We start from the raw sequence: 7,208 nt of genomic DNA on the forward strand, positions 1-7,208 counted from the left end.
GCTTTTTTAAACTTAAAAGCAAAGCTTGTCCGACTCGAAAGGCAAATCTACGTTGCCAATTCCCTTTTTTACGTTCTATAATCTTTCTAAATGTTACTCCCTCCGTCTCAAATTATGTGATATTTTTCAATTTTTAAGAGTCAATTTGACTAAATTTTAAAGCTAAATTGAATTAAATTAACTCAATATTTTATAATTAAAATTCTTATAGGAGTACTGATATGGTATCTTCATTATTTTAACTTTTTCATTGTGTTTTTCTTGGAATAAGCATCAAATATTACAGAATCCCAAAACACAATAGTTAGATTTGAAATTAATTCCTATGCCTTGTATTCGAAATAACTTAGTTTCGGAAATGGATAACCCAATGTATTTCGAAACCCAAAATACTTTTAAGTTTGTGACGGGAATCCTTTTTTAGCGGCATACGGCCAAAGTTTTCCAACAAAATGATGTGTCAAAATTTACATGAAGCTCCTCTGTAATTATATTTGATACTGGCGTTATTGGAACATAGTTAATGCGAATTATACCTGGCAGTCTTCTAATGATTTGCTTATACTATCCCTTCGAATTAGAAGAATTGCCAGTAAAAGAAGCAAATCACACATTCATACCTTCAAAACCATACAGGAAATCACAAAGTTTCCACCAAACTAAGTTGACACTTACGCAAAATTAAAAAGAAATAGTATAACGGGAAAACTCTAAAATAAATGGTTGGTTGATGAGCATGGATCTTTCTCCCTTCTACACCGATAGTGTCATTTTCAGTGTAATAATAATAATAATAATAATAATAATGGCTTGGACAGTTCCCACAATAAGAATAAAAAAATCTTTGTTCTTATTATATAGTGAGTAGTATAGTGAACTAGTAAATATGTCCGCGTTTCGTGCGGCTGAGAAAAAAAATAAAAATATTATTTAATAATCTATATGGTGAGTGGCTGACTTATTTGTCGTAAGACTTCCGATTACATAAAGTAGTGAGTAATACTTTTTTTTTCTCTTGACGATATTAATTGAATAGTAACCAATTAAGAAAATACAATTCTTAAATTCATGGTCTTAAAATAGCACATACTATAAATATGCAATATATATAAATTTAGAATTCATGTCTGATATAATCTTAATTGATAATAGCTCTCTGACAATATTTCCGAATAGTATCTCAAAGATTAATGCAAAAGTACAATTTTCTAACAATTGAAAAAACAAAAAAACGTAAATTCTCCTTAATTTCTATAAAGAAGACGGAAGATATATCTAACATTCTAACTCTCTACTTCCATAGACAAACAACGTAACAAAGAATTCTAAGAAAAAACGAAAAATAAAGACTCAAAAAGGTTCATACTTAGCAGGTACGCAAGTGCATCCCATATGAAATTGAAGATATCTATATTTACATAAGTCAATTGAAGTACACCTACAATTTTTTAAATATATAAATGTAAAATTTTACGTAAACAAAAATGAAAAATTAGATAATTAAAAATATAACTTTTATAGAATTCTAAAAAAATTATCTAATTAGATAATGCAAAATATAACCCTATACAAATAGGGGGTCTATAGTGCAAAGAAAAAGCCATTATTGTGAAAAGTATATTTAACTCAAACTTCTGAAAAGATTGTTAGTTTAGCAAGATACGTTTTATGTAAAATGAAGTGGAAATTTGAGCAATTAAGTGAAATTGGTTTAGGTCATTGATAATATAAAACAAACTTTAACTTTAATCTCTTTTTTGTTACCTTATCTTCTCAAAAAAAAAAAAAAAAAAAAAAAAATATATATATATATATATATATATATATATATATATATATATATAATTATCATATAATAATCAAAGATGAAATTGATCAATTTGTTTTTTTTTTTGGATAATATAGAATAAAACATTAAAAAGGTATAATAGGTTGGAACACTATAAAAGATGGATTCGAGTTAAGCATCAACTGGCTTTTTGATCAATAAAGGTTATAATGGTCTTCATCTAGACTTCATACTTCCCGTGCCTAAAAATATATTTGGTACCATGAAATTCACCAAATTCATGTGCAGAATGTTTTGAATCATATGAAAATTTGTCATTGATTTTATTTGTTTCGAGAAAGAAAAAGATGAAGAGATAAAAATAAAAATCACCTCAACCCATAGTCAAAATCACCAAGAAATGAAGCTCTGCCTTCGTAGAGATGGATAGTCAAAACTTGTAGAGCGAATCCATCTCTCTTATAAATAATCCTTCATATAAACGGTTGGCTCAGTGTTGTTACAGAGTGTTGGTATACAATTCAACACTATCTTCGCAAACAAAATAATTCATCAAATTCAATACAACTACCAACTGAGAAATAACAACAAACCAAAAACATAAAAAGGGAAGAAAGAGACGCAAAAGCTCTAAGCATCTTTGGGGCCTCTTTGGAAAGCCACCCAGGTAATTGGAATTGGGTGTAATTACACAATTTAGCTTATTTGTTTGACCAATTAATTACACAGTTAGGTGGGAATTTGGTGTAATTGAGAGGGTGTAATTACACTCTCCAATTCTCAAGGGAGGGCTGAGAATTGGGTGTAATTATACCCTGTAATTACATGATTATATTTTTTTTTGTTATTTTTTTATTTTTTTTTAATTTCTTTTATTTTTAATTTATTTTTTATTTCTATTATTTTAATTTCTTTTTTATTTTACTTTTTAATTATTTTTATGTTTAAAAATATACTTTTCTTTTTATATTAATTATTTTTCTTTTCCTTTCTTTTCATTCCCAACCTTTACTTCTTGTGGTTCATGTAATTGTTCGTATTTTTTTTATTTTATTCGTTTAGCTGCCCTAGTGCGGAGGTGTGAGATGTTGGCCATGGATGGTTTCCAAAGAGGTAGGCCGAAGAAGTATTGGGGAGAGGTGATTAGACAAGACATGGCGCAGTTACAGCTTACCGAGGACATGACCTTAGATAGGAGGGTTTGAAGGACCCAGATTAGGATAGAAAGCTAGTAGATAGTCTCGTTATCCTTCTTTATTAGTAGTCGCATTATCGCAGTATAATTTCTTGTGCTCTGATTTATGCTATTATCTGTTATTTCCTGTACTTTGATTATCCTATTTTATGTGTGTCGCTTTCGTTATTTGCATTTCCATATGGCTTTGAATTTCTTAGCCTTATCTGACTTATTTTTATGCTTTTTATTGAGCCGAGGGTCTTTCGGAAACGGCCGTCCTACCTTGGTAGGAGTAAGGTCTGCGTACACTCTACCTTCCCCAGATCCCACGTTGTGGGATTTTACTGGGTTGTTGTTGTTGTTGTATTTTATTCGTTTAGCATAACCGTGTTATTATTCTAATTTTTGAAATTACACCTCTTAATATTGGAAAGAATGAGTCATTAACAAATTTGGTATATAACAAGAACGTCAATAAAGTAGAATTTCGTTATGAATGAGGTTATAGACTTATATTTTCCCTTTCTTTTGAATTATTTACTTAAGTTACGTTGGAACTTACTTATGTAATGTTGGAATTTGACATAAGAGAATTATGTTAAACTTTTTCATTTGGATTTTGAATTTAAGTTATATTTTCAATTTTAAGCCATTTGCTCTAGTACTATTGACTTGTCATTTCACATTGCATGTTGTTTATTTTTCACTTAGAGTTGATGGATTTTTTTTGTCAAACATTTGAATAATGTTATGGCATTGTATATATAAATATATTTTTTTTCGTCAAACATCCAATCCATGATGTTCTCACAAAAAAAGTCTTCTTTTAAGTTTTATAATTAATTAAAATTAAATATTCTTAGTTTTAAAAATATATATCAATTATTTTTTACAATATTAGTTACAAATATATGATTATTAATTAATATATTTTCAAGAAACAATGTGTTATTAAATAACTAGTTTAATATCATTTATAAAGGCAAATATTTTTTAAATATTAATTTTAATTTTTTTTTATGATTAAGTTTTATTTTTAAATTAAACTAACTGTGTAATTACACTTGTGCAACCAAACAACACGCTTGTAATTATACTGTAATTACGTTATGACAAACAAACAGATCGTTGTAATTACACTACTGTGTAATTACTAGACTGTGTAATTACTTCCCTAATAATTACACCAATTCCAATTACCGGGTGGCTTTCCAAATAGGCCCTTGATGTTCCAATTTTCAGTAATTCAAACATAAAAAGCCTCCAACAAAAATCAAAGCTTAACATTTCCAACTTATATCAATTATAATAGGAAACAAAAACAGAAAAGAGCAATAATTGTATAGTCTTAGCATGTTTTGTTGGAAAAGGCCTCAAATATAAAGAATACATTGGAAAAGGCCTCAAATACATATCAAAATACAAAATCTACCCAAAACTAAGAAAGTAAGAAAAGGAGAAAAGAGAAAACCAATAACATATGGAATCACAATTTAGAAAAACTGAAATGTATTAAGAAAACGGAGGTGAAGCTATCTGTACTATTATGGAAGAGAGAAAGGCCATAACTCATAAGAGTTAATAGGATGCATTTAGAGTGATTGTAATAAAATTAGTATTGAATATATGTATTGATCGTAATAAAAGTAGTATTACGTGCACTAATATTGAATGCATTAACGGATCATTATAATAAAATTAGTATTAAGTGCACTAATTTTCATAAAAATAATCTGGGAAGAATGTTCTTTTTTTCAACGGAAAGAATGGCTAAGTCAAACAAAAATAAGAGAAAGTTTTTTTTTTTTAATTTTTAAAAAAAAAAGAGCCAAAAAAGAGAAATAACTGAAAAAGTAATATAATTAAGAAAAAAGGATCATTAACACCCTGTCGGGTGAAAAAATGCAGCTCTTTGCTGTGACTCTTCATTGTCTTCCATTTACTACAATTCTTAATTCCCTTCACAATTTTTCATTTTCCTTCTTTATTAGAACAAAAATAACGAATAGAAGAGGAAGAGAGTATGAGAATTAAGAGTTATAATTAAGATAATTGAGTAATGTTTTGGTTTTTTAATATAGAACATTAATTTTTAAATGAGGAAAAATTCAAAAAAGAGAAAAAAAAAGATAAACGTGATTCTAGGCCATAGAGAGATGTCACGTCATCTTTTCTATGCCTAGATTTATATTACAAAGAGAAGAGTGACCATTGTAGCAGCAAGGCAAAGGGGCTTAAATAGGCAGTGTGACAGAGATATGAACCGGCACATAACTAATGGGAGTATCCAGACAGTTGCTATTAGTTTTATATTGTGACTCTTTATTTAATGGAATTTGTACACTGGTATTGAAAGGTAAGATGACCCTATTTTGAATTTAATTGGATTTTGGTTAATCTTCTGATCATAAAAGCAATTCATTACACTTGGAAAGGTTACAATTTTAAATGGTAGAAAAAATAAATGGTCATACATGCATCATCTGTCAAGAAAGAAACTAGCGGCGGATCCAAGATTTTCACTTAAAAAAAAATAACAAAAGCTAATATTGTTGATAGGAATTGAATCTAGGATGCTAGAGATAATTTTGAACACTCTGGACCACTTGAGCTAACATTTTGCATATGCTCAGGGTGTTCAAAAGTTAATATATGTACATAAACATAGAAAATCTATTTTATATATACACTATAATTTTTTGCCGAGGGTGTTCGAGTGCCCTTAAACCCTCACCTCCACTCAAATCCACCCCTGCAAAGGACTTAATAAACATTTTTTTGTGCGGAGTGCCCTTCAAATGCACTAGTCTTCAATTTTTGCCCCTCAAATTGTTGGTCTTTAATTTTTGTCCTTCGCCTAAAACTTCTAGGTTCCGGGTTCGAACCTCCGCTCAGTAAAAATTTTTTTTTAAAAAATTGTCAAGTAAAACTTGAATTCGCAAGAAACTCTGCCTTAAGGCAGAGTTTCAAACTCCACCTTAAAAACTCCGCCTTATCAAAACTCTGCCTGAAGCAAGCAAAATTCTGCCTACAGACCTAACTTTGGCCTGAATAGGTCTAAGTTAGCTATAAAACTCTGTCTTGCGGTTTTTTTTTTATTGAGCCGGAGTTCGAACCCCAAGTCTCATCGTATCAGGCGAAAGGTAAAAATTAAAGATCACCAATTTAAGGGAGAAAAATTAAAGAACATCCCAAAATAAGGGCATTCATGCGAATTGCCCCTTAATAAAAGCTGAGCATCCCAATGGGTCCACAATTATGTTTTTCTAATTTAGTCTTTTTAATCTTATACAATTTTCTAGTTTAGCCAGGTAATGCAGCATTCTTCCTGGAATCCTAGCCTCCCGTTTGGATGGTGGTTATTCATGGTTCATTAATGTATGATTTTGTACAAAATTATGTTTGTTTTCATTGTTCTTAAAATTATGTGGTATGATATTGTAAACCCATGGTTCATCCCATGGTTATATAACCATGAAAAGTCTCAATTTTTGTAACCACGGATTTGGTGGTTTTTCTATGGTTACATATTTCATTTCCCCTTAATACCCCACCCTCCACCATCCACCCCACCAACCCCCACCCTACCACTCACCCCCACTCCCAGCCTCCACCATCCACCCCACCCCCACCCTACCACCCACCCCCACCCATATCCCACAACTATCCATGCACCCCACCCACCCCTCCAAAACCCATTACCCCTCACCACCACCCAACCCCACCCTACCACCCACTACCCCATCCTCATCCCACAACCACCCACTACCCCTCACCACCACTACCCTGTCACACCCTAATTCCGCTAGGGTGTGATGGGCACCCGACCCTTACCTAGGGCCGAGCGAACCCTCAGACTCTTGCTGCACATAAAATCATGTCAAACTTTTCAAATCAAATGAGATGAAATACATCGTAAATTTTTTTTTCCAGAAATATTCTTTCACGTAGCTTCCAAGCATAACGAATCAATAATCATACAAAATTCAGTACATAACACAGACCGACATTTTGGCTGATGGAGCCGCTTACAGACTGACAACCAATACCCACGACGCTGTCTGCAAAGTCTCTAACGTAATCCAGAAAGCATAACATACCAACTCTGACTCGGCAACACTCCGGGAACAAATGGAGCTTGCCATCTGCACTGGAACATCTTCTATACTGTCTTCAACTCACCTGGGAGTACCTGCGCGGCATGAAACGCAGCCCCCCGAAAAGAGGGGGTCAGTACGAAAT

This window comes from Lycium barbarum, chromosome 2 (assembly GCF_019175385.1).
Source record: "Lycium barbarum isolate Lr01 chromosome 2, ASM1917538v2, whole genome shotgun sequence".
Taxonomy (NCBI): domain Eukaryota; kingdom Viridiplantae; phylum Streptophyta; class Magnoliopsida; order Solanales; family Solanaceae; genus Lycium; species Lycium barbarum.